The sequence below is a fragment of the Cyprinus carpio genome, unplaced genomic scaffold (assembly GCF_018340385.1).
Source record: "Cyprinus carpio isolate SPL01 unplaced genomic scaffold, ASM1834038v1 S000006738, whole genome shotgun sequence".
In the NCBI taxonomy this organism is placed as follows: domain Eukaryota; kingdom Metazoa; phylum Chordata; class Actinopteri; order Cypriniformes; family Cyprinidae; genus Cyprinus; species Cyprinus carpio.
Genome location: NW_024879337.1, coordinates 30210 through 51875, shown reverse-complemented (window position 1 = coordinate 51875; position 21666 = coordinate 30210). Strand labels below are relative to the sequence as shown.

The following is a 21666-nucleotide window of genomic DNA, read 5'->3' as shown; positions in this document are numbered from 1 at the left end:
CCTTTTCCTGCAAAACATTTCCCACACTGATCACATGTGTAAGGTTTCTCTCCTGTATGAACTCTCTTATGCGACACAAGTCCTCCTTTTCCTGCAAAACATTTCCCACACTGATCACATGTGTAAGGTTTCTCTCCAGTGTGGATCCTCTCGTGCTGTTTCAAATGTTTAGCTGTAATAAAAGTCTTCTCACACTCAAAGCACCAATAATCTCTCACTCCAGTGTGTAAATCTTCTGATGAAGTTTTAAACTTTGCAAATTTGAAAAAAAAAACTCTTTCCACATAAAGAAAACATGAATGTGGTTTTTCCTTTGAATGAACTTTCAGGTGACTCTATCAGGGATGAAGCCCAAAAAATGTTTTTTTCCGCACTGATCACATTCATGCAGTTTCTCTCCAGTGTGGATGATCACGTGTCTCTTCAGGTGTGATGATTGTGTGAATCTCTTCTCACACTGATCACATGTGAATGGTTTCTCTCCAGTGTGGATCCTCATGTGAAATTTTGAGACTTTTATTGCCTTTCAAATTCTTTCCACACCTGAGTGCAGGTGAAAGATTTCTCATCTCTTCTTCTCCTTAAAACTTTCTGTTTGGTTTGAGAGCGACTCAGAGCTTTTTCTTCAGGTTTGACATGTGTCTTCTCCTTTTTTTTTCAGTTCATCATTCTCCTCATTTTCTACAATCAACTCTGAAACAAAAGTAAAAAACATTTAATTTTCAGTAAATCGTAAAAAAAAAAAAAACGTCAGTTATTCCTTCCTTGTATTATTATTATATTATTACGATTATTTATTCTGCTTTCAGATTATGTATAAATCTCAATTTCGAAAAATTTACCTTTATGATTGGTTTAAGGTCACATTTTGTTTTGATGCATTTTTATTAGGGCTGTCAGTTTAATGTAATTAGTTATGAAAGATAACGCAATTAATATATTTAATGCAGTTAAAGCACTGGCCCTGCCCTCAGACCTTTACATAATCTTACATTTCATACAGTTGACTGTTGACAAATATGATGAAGGGCAACAACTCCATAAATGCAGTTTATGCCTAAAAAAAAATTCAAGATATTGGGGGCAAAAAAATTTCCCTGTATGAGGTTTTTTTTTAGATATTCTTTTTATTAACATTTTTAATTATTACAAACAAAAACATTTTAAAACAAAAACACAGCACAGGAAACTAATTAACATATCTATGAACATGTGGCAACAATTTTACATACAGCATTTCGTCATATGATTGTACCTAAATTTTATACAGTTTTTGTTTATGACCGTTTAATCTTTAGACACTTTAAAATATTCTCCCATTTTTTTTAAACAGGTGCGATTTACCATTAAGACAATACCTCAATCTTTCTAGAGTTACAACTTCAGATATCATAGATTTCCACATCTGAGTAGAGGGGGCATCACTACCAACCCATTTGACCATTATAGCCTTTCGAGCCAACATTAGGAGAAACTGAACAATCTCTCTTTGTGAGCTCTCAGAGGGTCAGGTATAAGCCCCAGTAGGCACATGAGTGGAGCTGTCTGTCCTATCACCAAACTGATTTCACTGCATACTGCCTGCCAGAATACCTCAATGTTCTTGCACTCCCAAAGACCAGTGATATCTGGTGCCCTTAGCTGAATTACATTTAGGACAAATTCGGAGAAACACCTGGAGTATACTTACTGTATATATAATTGTGATATGTAAACATTATGTAGAATATTGAACTGCATTTCTTTGTATCTATTACAGATTGATATTCTAGAAGGTAGTCTTACTATTTCCTCCCACGACTCAGAGTCAATTAACATTTTAAGCAACATATTCCAAGTTGTTCGTAAATGTTTCAGTTTGTCTACCGTTATAGTCTGTAACTCAGAATAGAATCTAGACACAAAACGTCCACGTTTCCGCCATTCAAGTAGAGTTTTTTCAAGCAAGTAACAGTTTGTTGGTAGCTCCAGGGATCCAATCTTTGATTTTACGTAATGCCTGATCTGGAGATATTTATAGAAGTCTTTGGCAGGTATATTATATTGAGATCTTATATCTTCAAAATGTCTTAAATTTACCTTTGTCCCACAGATCATACATTCTCTTGATACCAGTTTTCTTGCCATGACTTGAGATTGAGACCAGCACCCTCTGCTGTTAAATCTGGTATATCTACCAAAAATTGCAAGAAAGAAGGTAAGAGTCTTAGACTTCACAAATAATTTCTTCAAATACTCCATGTCTTGATAACATTATTAATTAGGTAATTGTCTCTTTAACAGCAGGAGGCAGTTCTCTTTGCACAGAGGTTTATCTAATAAGTTATAAGACAAAGGGGTTGGCTAATTACTTTTTTCAATTTCAAGCCACGGTGTCACATCTTGTTCAGATTGCCCACTCTGAAACAATTCTAGCATGGATAGACAGTACATAGTTCTCAATCCTTTGGTAAGCCCCACCCACACCCTGTTTGTTTTTGGAAGTTGTAAAGTATCCATTTTTAAGCTTAGGTTTTTCTGCTGCCCAGATAAAGTTCTGATATCAGTTTATTAATGTCCTTAAGATCATTTGGATTCAAAAACACAAAAAGCATTGACACTGGATAAGGAATTTTTGGAAGTATTATCATCATTTTATAAGGTTAATCCTACCAAGCATTGATAAAGGAAGCTTTTTCCAACTTATAACTTTTTCTTTTATGTGATTAATTAAAGGATTGATATTCTCCGCATACAACTGATCAACTCTGGGTGTAATTTTTTAGCCGTCTTCTTTCGTCCGTCTCTCTTCTTACTCGATGCGGGCAGTGCAAAAAAGTTATCCAGGGACATTTTGACTTTTATTTGTTGTGTTGAGTTGAGTGGCGAGGTTATTTTTTTGATTAGTTTTTTTATTTCAACCCAGTGGGGGAGGCGAAAAAAGTGCATCTATCTAGTTGCAAGCATCTAGTTGCCCCCGCCCCCCCCCCCCCCCCCCCCGTATGAGTTTTTGTCTCAGATTTATATCATACGATATCACACAAGCAGGGAGAACAGTATTACGCAAGTGCTGATTTTGTCAGTAAATAATTCAGTTCAGTAAATAATTTGATATTGTGATATATAGTGATTATGATTTCCCCTTATTTTGCAGAGAACATATTACCTTTAAAGTGGTGTTTAGTTTCTGAATGTATCCGCATTTTAAAGAATCGTGTGAACCAATGATTCAAAGACCCATTTATAAAGAGTTATTTACTTCATTCCTGAATGAATCAGCCGTTTGAACGAATCGAATGAAGACATTTACCTCCACCTGCTGGCAGATTTAGTTTCTTGTTTAGAGTATCATTTCAAAATAAATAAATAAAAACATTAAAGGGCAGTTTGCCCAAAAAATTAAAATTCTGTCATCATTTACTGATCCTCATGTCATTTCAAACCTTTCTTTTGTGGAACATAAAAGAATGTATTTTGAAGACTGTTGATAAAGCAGTTTTGGTTACCAAAGTTGTGTGTTGATTTACTGATCCTCATGTCATTTCAAACCATTATCTTCAAATTATCTTCTTTGTTGTTCCATAGTTTGTGTTATGCCGTTGTAGCCTAAATGTTTGTGTAATAAATGTGTTAAATCAAATAAAATATTTATTTCTAAAGCTACCATGTCTACTTGATACTTTCTCATTTATCGCAAAAAATAGGTTTAAATAAATAATCTTTGTGGGTATTTTTCACAATCAAATTTAGGCTCATAGGCTTGTCAATTCAGCACCATAGTAATTTACCATGGTTTTACTTCTAGTGACCACCATCTTACTAATAGGCCTACTAATTATAAGCAAGAACGTCTCTCTTTAGATGTTTAGTTCTAATTAATTTGAATGGAAGTAAAATGTTGATTCAGTAAGAGCCCAATTAAATATAAATATCAGTGTCTTTTATAAATTAGGTGTGTATTATTTACAAATAATAAAGTTCTTAAAGGGATAGTTCACCCAAAAATGAAAATAACCATTTACTCAGCATCATGTCATTCCAATCCTGTATGAATTTCTTTCTACTGTGGAACATAAAAAAGAAGATAATTTGAGAAATTCAAGACATTTTTGTTCATACAGTAGAAATCAAAGGTATAAGCAAAATGGTTTGGTAACATTCTACAAAATATCTTCTTTTGTGTTCCACAGAATAAAGTAAGTCATACAGGTTTGCAATCACTTGAGGGTGAGGAAAGGATGACAGAATCTTTTAGAAGTAGGCCTCATTTTTTTTTTTTTGGCATTCTAGCTCAAAATCATTGCTTTAGTGTCAAGTGTATTTCTATCTGACAAAAATGCATTTGCTTTGAATTTCAGTAATATCTATCATTATTTGTTTCTGTCCTGTTCTATTTATTCATTAATTTACTCCAACTGAAGGCCCTATAACCCAGCAGAACATTCATGGGCTGGATATGTCCAGGGCCGAATTTGAACCCCAGTCCAGCCCTGCTTACATGCTGAAAAATCCCCTGGCAGGAAGTAGAATTCCCTTCCTAAATAATACAATCAGTGACTAAAAGTATAAAATAAAACATCAAATTAACATGAACATAAAAAAACAAACAAAACAAAACATTAAATTTAGATGTATCTCTGAAGCATCTTTCACAATGAATATAATTCCAAAGAAACATGTTGAAAGAACTGTAATAATGTGTCGACAGATGGGCTGGAACAACCTGGAAGTCATGCTGTAGACTACTTGAAAAATAATCTGTTGATCAAATTTAGAGTTCACTGTATTGATATTACTAAATTACTATTTCAATTACTAATAAACTAACAACAATATATATACATATATATATATATTTTTTTTTGTTGTTGTTTTTTTTTGGTGGTGGTGGTGGGACAGGAGGTTAGGGGGTGACTGGGTAATAGTTTGTTGTTTTAGGACTACACCACTGACCTTATGAGACACCCTGAAACTTTACAACTACACAATTATCTACTACACAAATATTTTATTTGATTTAAAATTTATTTTTAAAAATTTTATTTGGTTTTTAAAAAAGTATTATTTTTATAAAAAAGTCTTATTATTTGCTGATTCAAATATATTATTTTACACCTTTAAAAACTGTGTGAAGCTTTAAACGGCATTGTTCTTCAGTCTCATTGATGAAGGGATGAAGAATAAACACCAACCTGTTTGTTCTTCAGTGTGTTTGATTCTGCAGGGTTCTGGATCTCTCATGTTCTCTCTGTCCTTCAATAAACTCTGTCTCTGCAGATTTCACTTCTTCCTGATGCTTTGATGCTCGTCTTCACTTGTAGGTTGATGCATATATTCCAGCATTTATAGGAAATCTGATTTGAACCTTAGGAAAAGAATAATCATTCCGTTAAAAAAAAAAAGTGGGATACAGCTCACGGTTCTTGCTTTTTATGTTGACATTAGAGTGCTTATTTGCATGGTAAACATTTGGCATTGTTATTGGCATACTAATGGTGGGTGTCTGTGGTAAAAAAAAAAAAGAAATACACAAGTAACGTTACTTAAAATACCATTAGAGTCCAAACAGAAATGCACTTTTAAATGTTAAAAAAACACCTTAGTCGCATCCCAACCGACATCCGTTTTAACATTGATTCAACGTCAGGCACCATGGCTGAATCAACGTTGAATGACTTCTATTTTGCAAATTGCACATGGGGATCAACGTTGAAAATCGTGGACGTGTTGTTTCAACGTTGAAATCGCGACGATTGTTTCATAACGTCTTACCTTCATCATGGGTGAATTAAGGTCGTTCTGTAGATGTTGGATTAACATTGAATTAGGTGTTGATTTTGCAAAGTGAATCAACGTTGATAACACGATGTTGTTTCACCGTCGTACCTTTCAACATGGTTAAATACACAACTGTACGTTCAATGAGAGCCTTGCATTTAGATCAACACGGTACATTATAAAGGTTAAAAATCAAATGACTGGCAGCAAGGGCTTTACAATCAACTTTTAAGTTTTATTTAGGAAACATACTGTATAAAACAGATGAAAATAATCCCAAACTTTAGCTTGCAGTGTTTGTGCATGGATGTATTTTTAAAAACCTGAAGAAGAACAAATCCAAATACAATAATATTTAAAGGTTTTTGTCTGTAAATAATATGCATATTTTCTGCTGCACTTGCAAGAGAAACCCTTGTACTTTTATGACTGAAACCAGTTGATCTTTTATTTTGGTGGAAAACTATAGTTTCTGTAAAAAAAAAAAAAAAACATGTTTTACTAATGCGTCTCATTACAAGAGATTTGTACATTTGTGCAGTGAAAATGTGTTTAACAGGTTGAAACAGTTTAGGAATGGAGCCTGCAACCAGGAGTGCTGTAAGGGGAGGGAAAGTTAGGACGATTCCAAGGGCCCAGCATTAGAGGGGGTTCCCCGAGGGGGGGAAAGCGATTTTTAATGAGGGGAACCCCCCCAGACTGCTTCTTTTTTTTTTACCGCGGGGAACACGGAATGTGATTTCTACCGAAGGGGACCCTAAAATGTTAGAACCAACAGCCTCGTGCATATGGTGTGGTTGTGCTTCGGGTGATCCTTGAAAGTGTCCCAGCTCTAGGTCCTTTCTGACGCCATCCCCTCCACTCTCTCCCACTGGTGCGCTTTCTGTACTGTCCTGTATAAACAAAAACACCAAAAATAAATCCTCATAAAATATCAACTTTGATATTCTGAAATATTTTTAACTGGAAAACTGAATGCAAAACAAAATCACACAATATTTTCACTTTCCAGTTCAATAACAATTGGGGCTGGAAACAAAGTGCACAACACTATTCATTAAACACTTACTGAATGTATTCAGATGAAAGTTTACAATATTAACAAATTAACACAAGCAGTGTTTTCAGAGCCCCCAGTTACACTGTTTTAATCAGAACCCTAACTATACAGTGTATTTAGTAAAACAAGTAAATCAAATTAAGTAATGTTTTATTAAACTAAGTAAAATCACAACTTATCACTAAAGGTCAATGAATCTCTACCAGAAGTGACAGTGCAATGTAGCAGATTAACAATTTCTTACCAATGTGACAAGAATAAGCTGGATCCTTGATGACTCTTCAAGGGGAAAGAAGAAATGTTTTTACTGAAAAGTTCTTAAACAGCAGGATTTCATTTTTAAATCATTTCTTTTCTTTTAAAAGTGGGACCCATATCCCATTCATGTGTGTTTTACACTTGCCATACCGCCTTAAATATCGCACATGCGTTGTTGTCATTTACCGCCTCCACATGTGCTTCCCCATGAGAATAATGTGACTTGTGCTGACAAAATGAGTCAAAATGAGCAATTTAAAAAATGGGGGGCAAATTAAATTCTCCATTAAAAGACCTTCAAAATGATTTATGATTTGTGGGAATCGGCAAAAAAAGAATGAGTCACCCATTTGAAGTTGGTAGTGAAGTCCTCCGTCTTTTCTTATTATTAATATACTACTATATGTAATAATCACAATATAGCTATTATTTTTTTATTTTATCTTTGCTATTATAAATAAGAACAGATGCAAAAAAACAAAACAACAAAAATACAAGTAGCCTAGAAAGAAAAACAAAAAATGCATTACCTTTATCATTTTATATCTAAACTAAAGCATGCATGTATGAAAAACTATCAAATGTAAAAATAACTTGTGTGTTCATTACAAATAAATTGATTATTAAAAACTACAAAAGCAGTTCAGTGCAGCGAGTGATGCCATCTTTTCTTTTATTGTTAGATTAACATTGTGATAATGATACAGGCGTCCTATACTGTAATGGCATGGATCTAATATAAATGTTGCAACATCAGATGTTTTAACCCTACCCCACCAGTTTCACCTAAGCGTTCACTTAAGACAGGAGCAAGATCATGTTTGCTGTGTGAATTCTGAAAAACTGGAGTTCTGTATATGTGTGTGTTTATTGGGATTTGCGTGCATCCTCAGAAGCACTACGCACGTTCGGATGACAGTAAGCGGGGGAAGCGAGCGGAGGGAAATGTACAAATAATTTTTTTTTTTGTGCCTGTAGCTCAAAATAGCCCGTGCGAATTTACACTCATTTTGCTAGCACAGGTCACATATGACGTCGTTAAACCGCAGAGAAGTACCAAATTGTCGCAGTTTTAATGACGTACAGAACGCGATGCCTCAGAAAATCCGATCTGCCTGTTTACGTGACAGTCGCATTGGCACGTATCTGATTTATATCCAATTTATTTCCACATATGAATGAGGCCTGAAAACCGAGCCGGAACGAAATATCCGAATGCATGCGTTTTTTTCCCGTTTACACTGTCACAGACAACAGATCCGATTCCGTGTGTCACATATGAGCAAAAAATCAGAATTGGTCACATTTAACTGGACAGTGTAAACGGACAGGCCTAAGTACCACCATAATGACCAACATTACATTTTCAGACAGCCGTAGTAGGCCTAACTATTCAACTACAGCTCTGCAGAATTTAAAAAATGGGACACAGGCAGTTTTATTCCTAATAAGAATATTTATTGTTGTCAGCCACTTTAACATTGTAAATACACAGTTTGAACATTAACACGGCACTGTGCTTACTAGGGATGCTCCGATCTGCTTTTTTTGCCTCCCATACCGATTCCGAGTTAACTAGGGTCACACAGTATCGGCCGATACAGATACCGATCCGATACCAATGAAGTTTTTTTCCCCCATTTAAAGTAGAATTAATATCTCTCTGTGTGTGGGACTGATAAATCATTCTTTCACAATCTACTAGATACAGGATCTATGTCACTATGTACCAAAAGCAGGAAATACTAACAATTATCCTCTAACTATATCAGGTCCTATATTCTATAGATATAACTACTATATACTAATGATTATAGTATAAATAGCTATCTATATAGGTAATAGTATGGACAAGGATATAGGGCTTTGCATATTTTTCAGAATCGCTATGACATATGAGTAAAGAACGTTTCAGAAGCCCTAGAGGGGTTGTGAAGAGTGGTTTTTAATTCAAGGCAAACATACAGCTATTCTAGAAAAAAATAAGGAGAAAGCAGACGAGAAGAAGTGACCCATACTTTTAGAAAATACTCACAACAATATTAGTGAAAAAAAAAAAAAAAAACACCTATTTTGTGGGCGAAGCTAAAAATCAAAGGTGTTGCCACTAAATATGAGTTTATTTTTTCAACGTGTATGCTCTGTGTTAGTATTTATAAAACCCACTCATTAAACAACATTAATGAATTGTTAGTTAGATGGATCAGGGTCGAGGGGTACACTACATAAAATTAAACATAAAACTTATTTTTAAATGTTCTAGCCTATATTTTTGAACAATGCAACAAAACATATGGATAGACAATGTGCACATCCGCAGTACATGTACAGAAGTGATGCCTTGAGAGAGCTGACGCCGAGCGTGCATCACGCGCGTCATTCATGAGAGAGCCTGCACCTAGTGTAAACGCTGTGCGTAGCATTAAATTATTTATGAGTGATGCTGTAGTATATATGTTTTAAACGTTGTATAGAGCCTTTCTTTTAACAGGTTTATAATTTCCAGTTTTTGTTTTTCTTTTACTGTGCACGGTATTAAAACAATTTTAGTCTTTTGTCTAACGCCCATGTTTGTTCTCACGAACCACCCGTTGGTAGCAAGTTACAACAAACACAAACATTTAAACTCCGGCAAGCCCAAAGAAGATTTTTAAAAGTCCTTTAGCCTGGGGAGAGCTTTTTACCAAGCTGGCTGTCGTGTAACACCGAACCTGTGACCTGGGATTTAAAGGCTGAACGAATGACTGAGCAGCCAGCGGGGAGGGAGGGTCCCCCCACAAGAGAAAAGGGGTTTGTGTGAACTTTCATCTAACGGACTACAATATATCAAATGTTAGCTAACACATTAAAGCCTAGCAGTTCTACAAAGTACGAGTCCTCGCGCCCCCAGCTCTCTGCATTATTTATGCACGTCTACGTCTTTGTTAAGCCAAACCTTGATTCAGATAAAGTCAAGCTCATTAGAAGTGGAAGGCTCCGTGAACACTGTCACTGTGTTCCCTATTGATATGCTCCCTCTCCCTGACCAGGGGGAAATCTGGTTGAACGGTTTACCTCAAATTAGGAAAAATTCCTTCACAGATCTGCTGACCTGGCGCAAACGTTTTCTTCCACAGAAACGTGTGAATCATATACCTCTGTTAAATAAAACCAATTTAATAATGCCGTCTCGCCACCACTTCAATGCACTTTAAAGGGAAACATATCATTTCGGAGACTCAATGGCGGAATATCTGTCCGCATAGTCCAGGGGTCATCTGCAGGGGGCACTTCTTTTCCGGAATAATCGACAATAAAGTCTGACAGCGATCAAGAGAAATGTTACAGGAATGGGCATGTGCAGTTGCTGGGATCCGCGGACTGGGAAAATTGAGAAGAACCGCTGCATTAGCTTTTGTATGGCTCAGAAGTAACAGAATAATTCGCACAATCAAAAAATAAAACATCACCGGTTTGGATCGGCCCTCTCTGGTCGATACCCGATCGAAAAATGGCAGGATCGGAGCCGATACCCGATTTGAATATCGGATCTGCGCATCCCTAGTGCTTACATACAGGTAAATGAAAAAATTAAAGATTAAATTAAAATGTTATAACAAAAGTTACAAAACTGTACTGTACTTAAATTTAAAAAAAAAAAAAAAAAAAAAAAAAAAAAAAACTCTAAAATTACTCAGATTAAATTAAATAAAAAAAAAAAATAATTTAATGTAATTTAGTGTTCCTTGGTCCACTAGGGGAGCCTGACACTTTGAGAACCACTGCTTTAAACAGTCTTAATTCCATATAAATAGTACCGACATTTTGCAATTATATATTTCAGAAAACACGAACAGAGTATGTTATCTTCGAGATTATTATAAGATTAAAAATATATATATAACACACCTAATGCATGGGATTCATATCAGGAAAATGTGGAAAAATCTCTAAAAGACTGACATTAACACATAACTTACCAGTAACACAACAACATCAGATGAGCATCTAACTTGAGCATCTGTGATAAAGCAATACAAGAATACACACACAGGTATTTATCTTCTGCTGGTTACACGTCCTTTACCCATTTGTAAACTATGGTAATGTTATACTTTACTATTTTGGAAAGATAATAAAGATAGCGATTTTCTTACCTCATTTTTACCAGGACCTCGCCAGAACATCTGACCCTTCTTGTGTTCTACATTACAGTTTTGTTCTCCATTGACATATCCGCGATAAATTCCCTTGCTCAAAAAAAAAAAAAAAAAAAAAAAAAAAAAACAGGCAAATATTAAATAGTGCGGGGACCGACCGAGCAGTTTCAATGAGCAGCAGCTCACAGTCAGCCGCCTCACTCCACAGAAAGAAGGCGATAATAACCATCATATTTTCTCAGATGTAGAAAGAGGCGAAACCGTTTCCATTGTCCAGTTTCCTGGATGACAGCCAGATTAACCAATCGCATGATCAGAAAGCAATAAAGTAAAACAACCAGTAGGAATTGTTTCAGTGGGATGCAGGGGAAAATGTATTTAGTTTCATTGTTTAATGTGGATAATTTTTAACATATACCTACTAACTAGATTTTTAGAATAGGTATCATGATTTCGGAGTTGCAGTGATTTAGAGCCTTTGTGTCATCTCTCCCTCAACAGGTGTAAGTCACATTTTGAGAGTTTAAACATCTCCACTCTTTACCACTAAATATTGAGGCACTGCTCTTCCACTACTCTACTCCAGCTCAATACATTTCATATTATCCTTTACCTGTCCGCCCACGGCGGTGCAACGCGCGCTCTGCGCTAAAAAACGTCACTCGCTGAGTTCCCGTATCACGACCTGTGCTGTCATTACGTTGCTTCCCCATACAGCTCTTCTGACCCCCTCTGTTGCTTTACCAAAGTGTTTTTGTTCACGACATCCACCCTTTTCGCACTCACCAATTTTTCTCTGCAGTGTCCGCTCGCATTGCAATCAAGTCATGATGACCCGTTCCGCCCCCCAACTTTGGATGCAAGCATGAAGGTGCGTCCGTGGTGGCGGTCTCTGTTAGTACCCCCGTTAAACTAACAGTTAGCTTATAGGGCTGTGTATTGCCAAGAATCTATGTGATCACGACCCAATCCTGGCCTTATTTCAACTATCTTCCACGGGTGCAGGTTGGATGCAATGTGCAGGCTGGGCTGCCTTTAGGTTCCTCTCTGAACATGCTTTCTTGGTGCCCCCCTCCGTCTGCAGCGCCCGAACGGCCACCATCTGTTTTTATCTGAGCCACCCTTCTCGGACATACCCTTGTCAAATGTTGCTTCCACAACCTGTCCCTCTCTGCTCGATTCCCCTCCAGACGCCACAACCAACGCGCACTGCTGATGCGGCGAAGACACAACAAACGCGCACTGACTGAATGAGTTGTTAAAATAGTGGTGACGGTTTTTGAAGGTTGGTTGTATGATTTTGTCAAAAAGTGTTGAAAGGTTTTGTAAGATTGGATGAATGATTTCTGGCTGAATGTGTAAGAAAACCCCACCCACTCCAACAAGAATGAAAAACGTGAATAATTTTCAATGTCAATAATAATAGGAATTTAAATGCAAAAAAGTGTCCATATTGGAATAAGCAACGTAATTAGGTATCTCACACTCATGCATGCACACACCATGACAGTCAAAACTACGTCATTCATTGATGATAGTGTAAAAATACGCAATAAAAAAAAAACAAAAATAACATAATTGCGCTTACCTGTCGTGTACGGCCTCTATAATTACCACCGAACAGAGGAAGTCTTTCGGTGAAGTCTCATTATGGAACTTAATACAGAACCTTGCCTAATCAAAATAACAAGTCCAGCAGCAATTTAAGGCTATAGCCTACAAGACTGGGACCGTTTAAAGATAAAAGGACAGTGTATATAGATATGTGCCGGCTGTTTTCAATAACCCGTTCAACCATTAAACATTGTTATTCGGAGTTAAACACAATAACTGACCTTATTCAACTCTATTTCAACGTTGAAAGGCTTGGTCCAATGTGCACAGTGTCGGAGATACACATTTAGTTCCTCTATGCCACTTTGCTTTCTGGTGAACTATGATAGTCTGCAGATGCCAAGAACATTCAACTATGTTGTCTTGATGAAACAAATTCTCGAAATACTGGATAAAATGTTGATTAAAACAAATGTCTGTGAAATATCTGCTCCGACTACACCTCACGAAAGGAAAACAAAAAACGCGCACTGACTGACCCATGAGGAAGTTTAAACTAGTCCTGGGGAAGCAGGATTGGACAGCTAGAGCATAACCACCACGCAAACTTGTGTGTTACCAGTTAGCTTATATAGGTGTGTATTGCCAAGAATCTGTCAAAACCCAACCACGAACATATGTGCGCGATACATTGCAATACTGGTCAGCAAGGCGATATATTGGGATATTTCTTATTTTAGGAAGAAGATAACACTGATGAATTTAGGAAAGTCAATAAACTAGATAGGACCATTTCAATGCAAAAAGGGTCCAATATTGGAAATAAGCAAAACGTAATTAGGTATCTCCACACTCAATGCAGCGTTGCACACACACCATGACAGTCAAAAACTACGTCAGTCATTGATTTCATACTGTATAATAATCCGCGAAAATAAAAAAAAAAACAAGTAAACAATTAATGCGCTTAACCTTCGTGTGTGCGCTCACTATAATTTTACACCCCAGAAATAGAGGAAGTCACTTGCGTGAAGAGTTCATATTTGAACTTAAACAGACCCTGCTTATAAAAACTAACAAGTCCCACAGCCCCAGCATTAAGGATATAGCATACCAATCTGGACCGTTTAAAAGATAAAAGGAACAGAGGTCTATAGTATAAAAAAAAAATTGAACAAGATGGTTGATTAAAATAAACTTAACCTACCCTCTGATTTCGGAGTTGCAGTGCTGTAGGAGGCCTTAGTGTCCATCAGCTCCCTCAAACAGGGGTAAGTCACATTTTGAGAGTTAACACAATGCCATTCTTTGAACACTTATCTGGTTAGTGGGCTTATGAATCACTTATACAGCTAGTACATTCAATTATCATACTTTTATCACGCTTAAAAAAACGTCGCACTCAGATGATTTATCATGTGCTGTCTGTTGTGATCCCTAGTAATTGGCTAAAAGTGAGACTATGACATCAACATCAGCACCAGCGCCTCTGCAGTGTGCGCGTTTAGTAAAGTCATGATGACTTGATTGGATGCAGCATATGCACACTTGGGCTTGTATGTTAACCAGTTAGCTTATAGGGCTGTGTATTGCCAAGAATCTGGCGATACGATACATATGTTGCGATACATTGCAATACTGTCAGCAAGGCGATATATTGGGATATTTCTTATTTTAGGAATAAGATATATTTTTAGGAAAGCTGTCATTAAGAACACAATTCAACTCAAGTTTATTTGTATAGCGCTTTTTACGATACAAATCGTTGCAAAGCAACTTTACAGAAAATTAAGTTTCTACAATATTAAGTAGTAGCTTATCAGTGGTGGCTGTCAGTTTATGTGCATATGGCAGAAATGTTAAGAAAAATCAATTAAAAACATAATCAAACAGACGATGAACACTATTAACAGCAATTATATTATATGATGCAATCAAACTCATAGCAAAATTTGGTAGTTCTGTATGTTGTAAGAATACACCACCATATGCAAACCTTAGCAATAAGTTAAATAAAAATTATTTAACCAGAACACAGGTGGGATCTGCGTTTGCAATAATCAGTCCCTGTAACATTCAACGTTATTGAACCAATTTTTGTGCAGTACGAGTAAAGGGTGGGGGTGTTGGGAATTAAAGTGCTTGCAGGATCCTTCAGTTAAATGTATAATACGTATAAAATGTATTTTATAAAAAGACCATGTGTGTATATATATAAGAACCTGCTTTAAAGGTTCATAGTTTCAGTTTACAATTTTGACATACAATGTCATAAAAGTCTGATCTGAACAAAAAATTACATCTGCTTAATATCAATAAAAAAGTGCTTACATGATTCCTAAAGAAAACATAACAATTGTAAAACAAAATAAATACAGATGTCGAACCTTTCCACGTGGATTTCCAAGGTTTTTCATTTTGTATTTATGTTCTGCGTGGAATCGCCGAAACCGCGACGTGAGCACCGCCCCAACTGCACAAATGCCCCCCAGATGAGAGAAAGCTGCAGCCGGGCGGCGACCCTACCGCCCACCTCGACCCGCCCCTCGCGAGCCCCTCTTCACACGGGACGCGGCGGGACCGAGGCGGCGCCCTCGCCACGGTCCCTCGGTGGACATTACCACAAAAGCCCAAATGACGGCACACTTCAGCTTTGTACACCGAACCAGGAACAGGGACAATTCTTTCATTCTCCATTACTAGCAGCAAATAGCGATATTAATGCTAACATTAGTGGCGTGCCCTATTTCCTGTTATTTTTCTCTGTCTTTCGTTGATGGATAATGCTGTCTAGCGGCCGGGATGTAAACTCAAAGCGAAACAACTGCCATGAATCTTGTATGATTTTTTTATATATATATATATCGATATTACGTTTTTGAGAATCGATACAGTATCGCCAAACAAAATATCGCGATACTCAAGTGTATCGATATTTTCTTACACCCCTATTAGCTTATACAATTTATATGTTTGAAAACCGCCAAACTGACCCCAAACCAGCCCATATTTTGTCAGTCAGTCACCTTTATTTATATTGTGGCTTTTTTAATAATGATTGTTGTGGCAAAGCACTGTACGGCATTAAATAGAAAAATAGTGTCAATAAAGCAAAAGTGTTTGTGTGTGTGTGTGTGTGTGTGTGTGTGTGTGTGTGTGTGTGTGTGTGTGTGTCAATAATGCAAAAGGGCAGTTCATCATTGAATTCAGTTATGTCATAACTTGTCCACCCGCCCAAGCCAATATTTACCCGCACAATCAAATTCAAACCCGCCCAATCTGGCAACACTGGCGCCAAATAGTTTCTTCTGTCTTTTTATTGGCATCCCACACTTATCAGTGCATTTCCAGTAGTAGAGAGGTTCAGTATAGGTATAGTTGGCAGGTACCGCCGCTCCCTATACTCAGAGTGGGGAGTTTTCGTAGTTGCTCATAAAAAAAGATGAAAGGGCGCCTTTCCCCCAACCGCACTTGCAAACCCGCACCTCATGTTTGCTGGTGAATGCTCATAATTGAAGGATGGACATCTATGCCCGTGGAAAAGACATCAGCAATCCGGCGCAGAGAGAAGAAAACGGAAAAAAGTAAAAAAAATAAAATAAATAATAATAATAAATAAATAAAAAAAATTAAATGTTAAAAATTAAACACTGGCATAGAGTTGGCTTGATGTTGGTCATTCGATATTCGCAAATTTAGGGACCGTCTCTAAAGTTACATGCGATATTGGTATACACTTTTCTAACGTCAATAGCATTTGAGGAGAATGACTTACAGTCATAAAACAACTGTAAAGTGTTAATCTAGGTGTCATCTATAATGAAAAGGTTTTGAAAGTCCATGACTGTGACAAATAAACTGTAAATCATATGTAAATTATGCTACTTTTTCACAATGGAATGGGCTCAAACGCAAAGTTAAAGCTCAATAGCATTTGAGGAGAAAGACTTACAGTCATAAAAATAACTGTAATGTGTTCATTTAGGTGTCAACTACAATGCACACCTTATACATTTTTAATATGTATTAAAATAAATTGTAAATTGTTTAGGTAAAAACGAGGCCCGTGTATCACTTTCAGGCACATTCATGTGAAACTTTTTTGGCTGTTGACGTTAATAACAAGTTTTTATGTCAGAAATAATTTCACCACCACCAATGATTCTTATATTCTCTCTGACTTTCCAGGTTCCCTTACGAAAATTATCCATGGTTTTAACAAGAATAACACCAAAAGAATCATCGTTCTTGTAGCCATAGTAACCACAAATTAACCATGGTTTTGTTTCTTCAATTAATAATTTACAAAGAAGTATTAATAGCCTATAAATTATTATTTTATTATTATTATTATTTTATTTTGGGGTTATAAAAACAGACCTAAGCCATCAATAGCCGTTAAAATGACTTAAAATGCATTATATACAAAACGAGGCAATAATAATTGGTTAATAACAGGTTAATAAATTAGAGTCATAATCAAGTCATAGCCATAGGTAAATGTCGAGAGCTACAATTGTAATTTGTAAATAATAAAATGTATTTATTTACTTTTTTAATTTTTTTTATTTTTTATTAAAGTTCTATTTTGACCCCTACATATCAAGCCCCCTGTTTTTTTTCTCATGATATTTGAGGAAGGGGGGCACAACAATACAATCCTGCTTAGGGCCTCCATTTGGCAGCGGCCCTGATTCCCAGCAAACACAGAACGTTGTGAGGACGTCACCAGTTCGTCGTCATTTGGTCAGCGCGACATTACTTTTTGACATTACTTTTTTAGAATCTCGGCTAACGTCCCAGAAACGTCGTGGGCACGTCCTCAAAAGACGTCGCTAGTTAGTCCCATGAAGAACTTTGTAGCGACGTGGTCAGCTCGTCTCCAGATAACTTTCATATTATTGCACCACATGTATTATTATTGTTAAGATACCAATTGGAAGGATAGCCTATTATTTGGGAAATATACTAAATTTGTCAAGCATTTTAAAAGATGGCATTATTATATTTTTAGATATATAAAATATTTGTCATCAAATTATGGAAAAAACAAATAACAAATAGTTTGCTTAGCAAATGGGGATAATGTTTTAATGACAGATTTATTGAAAGGGCACGGGACAAATTAACATTTAAACTAGCAGCGCGCGTCACTTTCTGAGTACTGCAAGTGCCCGTTATTTTGTTCTGTAACGGTCAACTTCCAGCGGACTGTCAATGAGGAAAAGCTATAAATCTACTTTTATTCAGTTTTTTTTTTTTTTTTTTTTTTTGTAGGTTTTCTAATTCAATTTAATAAATAAATGCTCTGTTTGGTTAATTAGCTCACAAGCAGTCTCTAAGATAACGTTAACTATTAAAATCTTGAGATAAAATTTTATAATTTTTTTAATTATTTGAAATTTAACACGACAAACTGTACAGTATTCACTTTCTAATTATTTAAACTTTAACCGTAGTAACGTTAATTAATTTGACTTCCTGCCGCTCACGCTTGATGATGCTTATGCTAGCCATATTGTAGTTTACATTATAAATAACAGTTTAACATTCAAATACATTGCGAATATGGAAACATTTGGATTTGTGTCAAATGAGACATGAGCAATAACCTCCAAATATATCCAGCCAAACCTGCACTCGTTCCATCTCGATGCATGCACGCACGCACGCACTGTCATGATCTATTGCACTGCAAATGCCGGATTTAAAAAAAAAAAAAACTAATAGGCCTATCTGAACGCAAAAATCCAAAATCTGACATTTTCAGGAACAGGATCCAGCAGGATCGAATTAAGTACTGGTCATAATGTTCACATAAAAATATTTGATGTGAGCAGCAGTGCGTTTTGCAGCAGCGCCGATGGAAGCGGTTCTCTTACTGCGCAGCACAGCCACACGCGCCACAATTTGGGATAATTTAATTTTAAATGCCATAATGTCAGTTGAAAAAATTGCAATTGTGTTTTAAAATACAACAACGAGCACCACAAAACCATTTAAAGATCAACAGTCTCCGTGACGGGAAACAGTCAACAAAGTAAAATGATCTCAAACGTACGACGCCCTCTCTTCATTTTATAAAATGATGTGATATTTCAGTTTTTCTTTTTAATTAATAAATCTGCAAAAATGTCAACAATTCTGTGTTTTTCTGTCAATATGGGGTGCTGTGTGTACATTAATGAGGAAAAAATGAACTGATTTTAGCAAATGGCTGCAATATAACACAGAGTGAAAAATTTAAGGGGGTCTGAATACTTTCCGTACCCACTGTATATGTCTATAGTTATTATTCTATTATAATCATATAGCCTATGAGTTGAAAGAATGTGCCTACGTGGCAAGAATATACAAGGCCCTCAGATGAGAAACATCTGGAAAAACATACAAAAGGGCCTTTCTCTTTACCATAACAAGTAGGGGGCCCCTTCTCTCTAGGGAGGAATCGAATTGTAAGCATAAGGAAAATTATTTGGAACGCCCTGTATATACTGTATATAAGGAGATACCACATAACATTCGAGAGATCTCCTTGCAAGGAACTCTCAGCTTTATTCTCCTTGAAATAAAGTCTTTTCTTCTGGGAGAGAAATCGAATTGTTAGCATTTGTAAGCATCTTTTTGTCCAGGAGAGAAATCGAATTGTTAGCATTTGTAAGCATCTCAAATATGACCACCTCAAATTTTAACTCGCACATTCTCAAAAAAATTGTTGCAAATGTGAATCTAGAGTCTAGAACCCTGAAAATTCTATTCAAGTTTCAAGTTAATTTAATTTACATAGCACATTTAAGCTAGCAGCACGGCTGGCCAAACTGCTGAACAAAAACATAAAACAAAAGCACAAACCTATGTTTTTGTCTCTTTTTATAAGGATTTTATCTACATACTTCATTCCTAACTTAATTAATAAGGAAATATATATAAAATATATATATATAGCCTACAGAAAATGTAATATAGAAATTAAGAAAAAACACAATTAAAAGAAACCAATGTAAAAAAGAATGCAAAGAACAAAAGATTAAACGATCAGCAGATGATCTTATTTTTTTTTTTTTTTGTTGGTAGATGGTTGTTTTTTTTAATGATGTTTTTTGATGGAATATTATACTGCTGTTTTATTAAATAATAATATATATATATATATATATATATATATATATATATATATATCAGAAATATACAGACAGACAACTAACGTAATGCCATTACTTACATCGACCAAAATGTTTGCATATTGATCTAAATATAGTCTGGATTGCTAATAACTGCATGCATAGCAATAAAGCAATTAATCTTAATTAAATATCTTAACAATCATACAAACAAATATAAAAACACAAATTCGCTTAAATCTTTGCATTTTTCCTCACATGCTCGTTGCCTGCTATTATAAATGTTTTAGTCAGCAAACGCAGAAAGAAAACAATTCAGAAATTACCTCTTTGACTGTCGCTTAAATGAACGGTTAAGTGTGTTTTACAATAATGTAAACACGTGAAGGACCGCAAACTGCTCTCCTCACGAGACTCGACGCTGGCTGTTGTGTTGTGGCTAGAAGGGATACAGCTCCTACGCTGGCTGAGCTCGCGCGAGTGATGACGTCATCAAGGCGAGCCACGCAGGGATTTCAGAACTGCAGATACCGAAACCAGGCAGTGTGAGTAGCATCTGCCTGCAAAACCGGAGGCTGCATTTTCAGGACCGCAATCCTAGGAACGCATTTCTAGGACCCTAGGTTTTTAGTGACAACGCCACCTACCGAATTAGAGGACAATCAGAGTGTCAGAGTATCAAATGTGCATCAATTCTTATTTGTTTAACATTAAAAACAATTGTGATGCATTTCATTGGAAAGTTAACGTAGCCGAAGTGTTCGTGATTTACTAAATAGTCTTGAATGCATATAGCCATCATATATTAGCAGAGGTGGAAAGTAACGAATTACATTTGGGATCAAACAAATTAACAGCAGCAGGTGTAGAAGATTTTTATTAATAAGATTTTTTATTAATCAAGTATAATCAAGGTGAATTTAGCCACATATGTCTATAGTTATTATTCCATTATAATCCAATGGTTTTAGTATAGGAAGAAAGATGCCTACGTGACCAGGATGTCCAGACCCAGATGAGAAACATCTGGGAAAAGGGTCTTTCTCCTTACCAGACCAAATAGGGGGCCCCTCCTCTCTGGGGATCGAATTGTAAGCCTAAGGAAAATTATGGAATATTGGGAACGCCCTGTATATGGTATATAAGGAGATACCACATAACATTCGAGAGATCTTCTCGCAGAGAACATCTCGGCTTCGTTTCTCTCTGAAATAAAGTCTATCTTCTGGAAACAAAACCCCAAGATTGAGTGTGATCCCTCAGATCCATGGCAGCAGACACGACACTACACAGGCTGAATAGGTGAAGGCATGTTTGCATGTACTGGAGTCACGACAGGTAAAATAGCAGTAAACGCACGCTCTATACAGCGGAGGAGAGATGATGGTGGCACTAATATGGGGAGTGCAATAATTTAACGACCACGTTTAATAGACATGACTGTTGTTTGAAAAAGTAAGTTTAAAGTAATTAACGGTATAAATACAAAAACGGATGAATATACTTCTGTTCTATCTAGGTTCAGAGCCCTTTTCTTGTTTATGAAGGAAGAAAAAATGGAAGAGATGCTTTGGAAGTGTAAGTATGGCCCTCATAACTGAAAAGAGAGCACAGCTAACATTATATAAACATTATCCCCCGGATTCACAAACTAGTTTCAGATTAAATGCATGTTCAAGCTGTCTTAACTGAAAATATCTTGTACTGGCACATCTTAAAATATGTCAGCGCCGTTGTCGTGTCTCAAGATGCACACCAGTAAAGCTCTTAAAGCATT

General features: G+C 36.2%; 2 long non-coding RNA genes across 2 annotated transcripts; both read right to left on the bottom strand.

Annotated features, from left to right (window-relative positions):
- Positions 1-659: 659 nt before the first annotated feature.
- Positions 660-20677, bottom strand: LOC122144604. Its single transcript, XR_006159774.1, has 3 exons — positions 20216-20677; positions 5172-5344; positions 660-693 (listed from the first exon to the last, which is right to left on the bottom strand). It is a non-coding gene; the product is annotated as an uncharacterized LOC122144604 (long non-coding RNA).
- LOC109053538 lies at positions 6196-11222 on the bottom strand. The gene is made up of 3 exons (XR_006159775.1): positions 11035-11222; positions 7062-7096; positions 6196-6650 (listed from the first exon to the last, which is right to left on the bottom strand). It is a non-coding gene; the product is annotated as an uncharacterized LOC109053538 (long non-coding RNA).
- Positions 20678-21666: the final 989 nt, after the last annotated feature.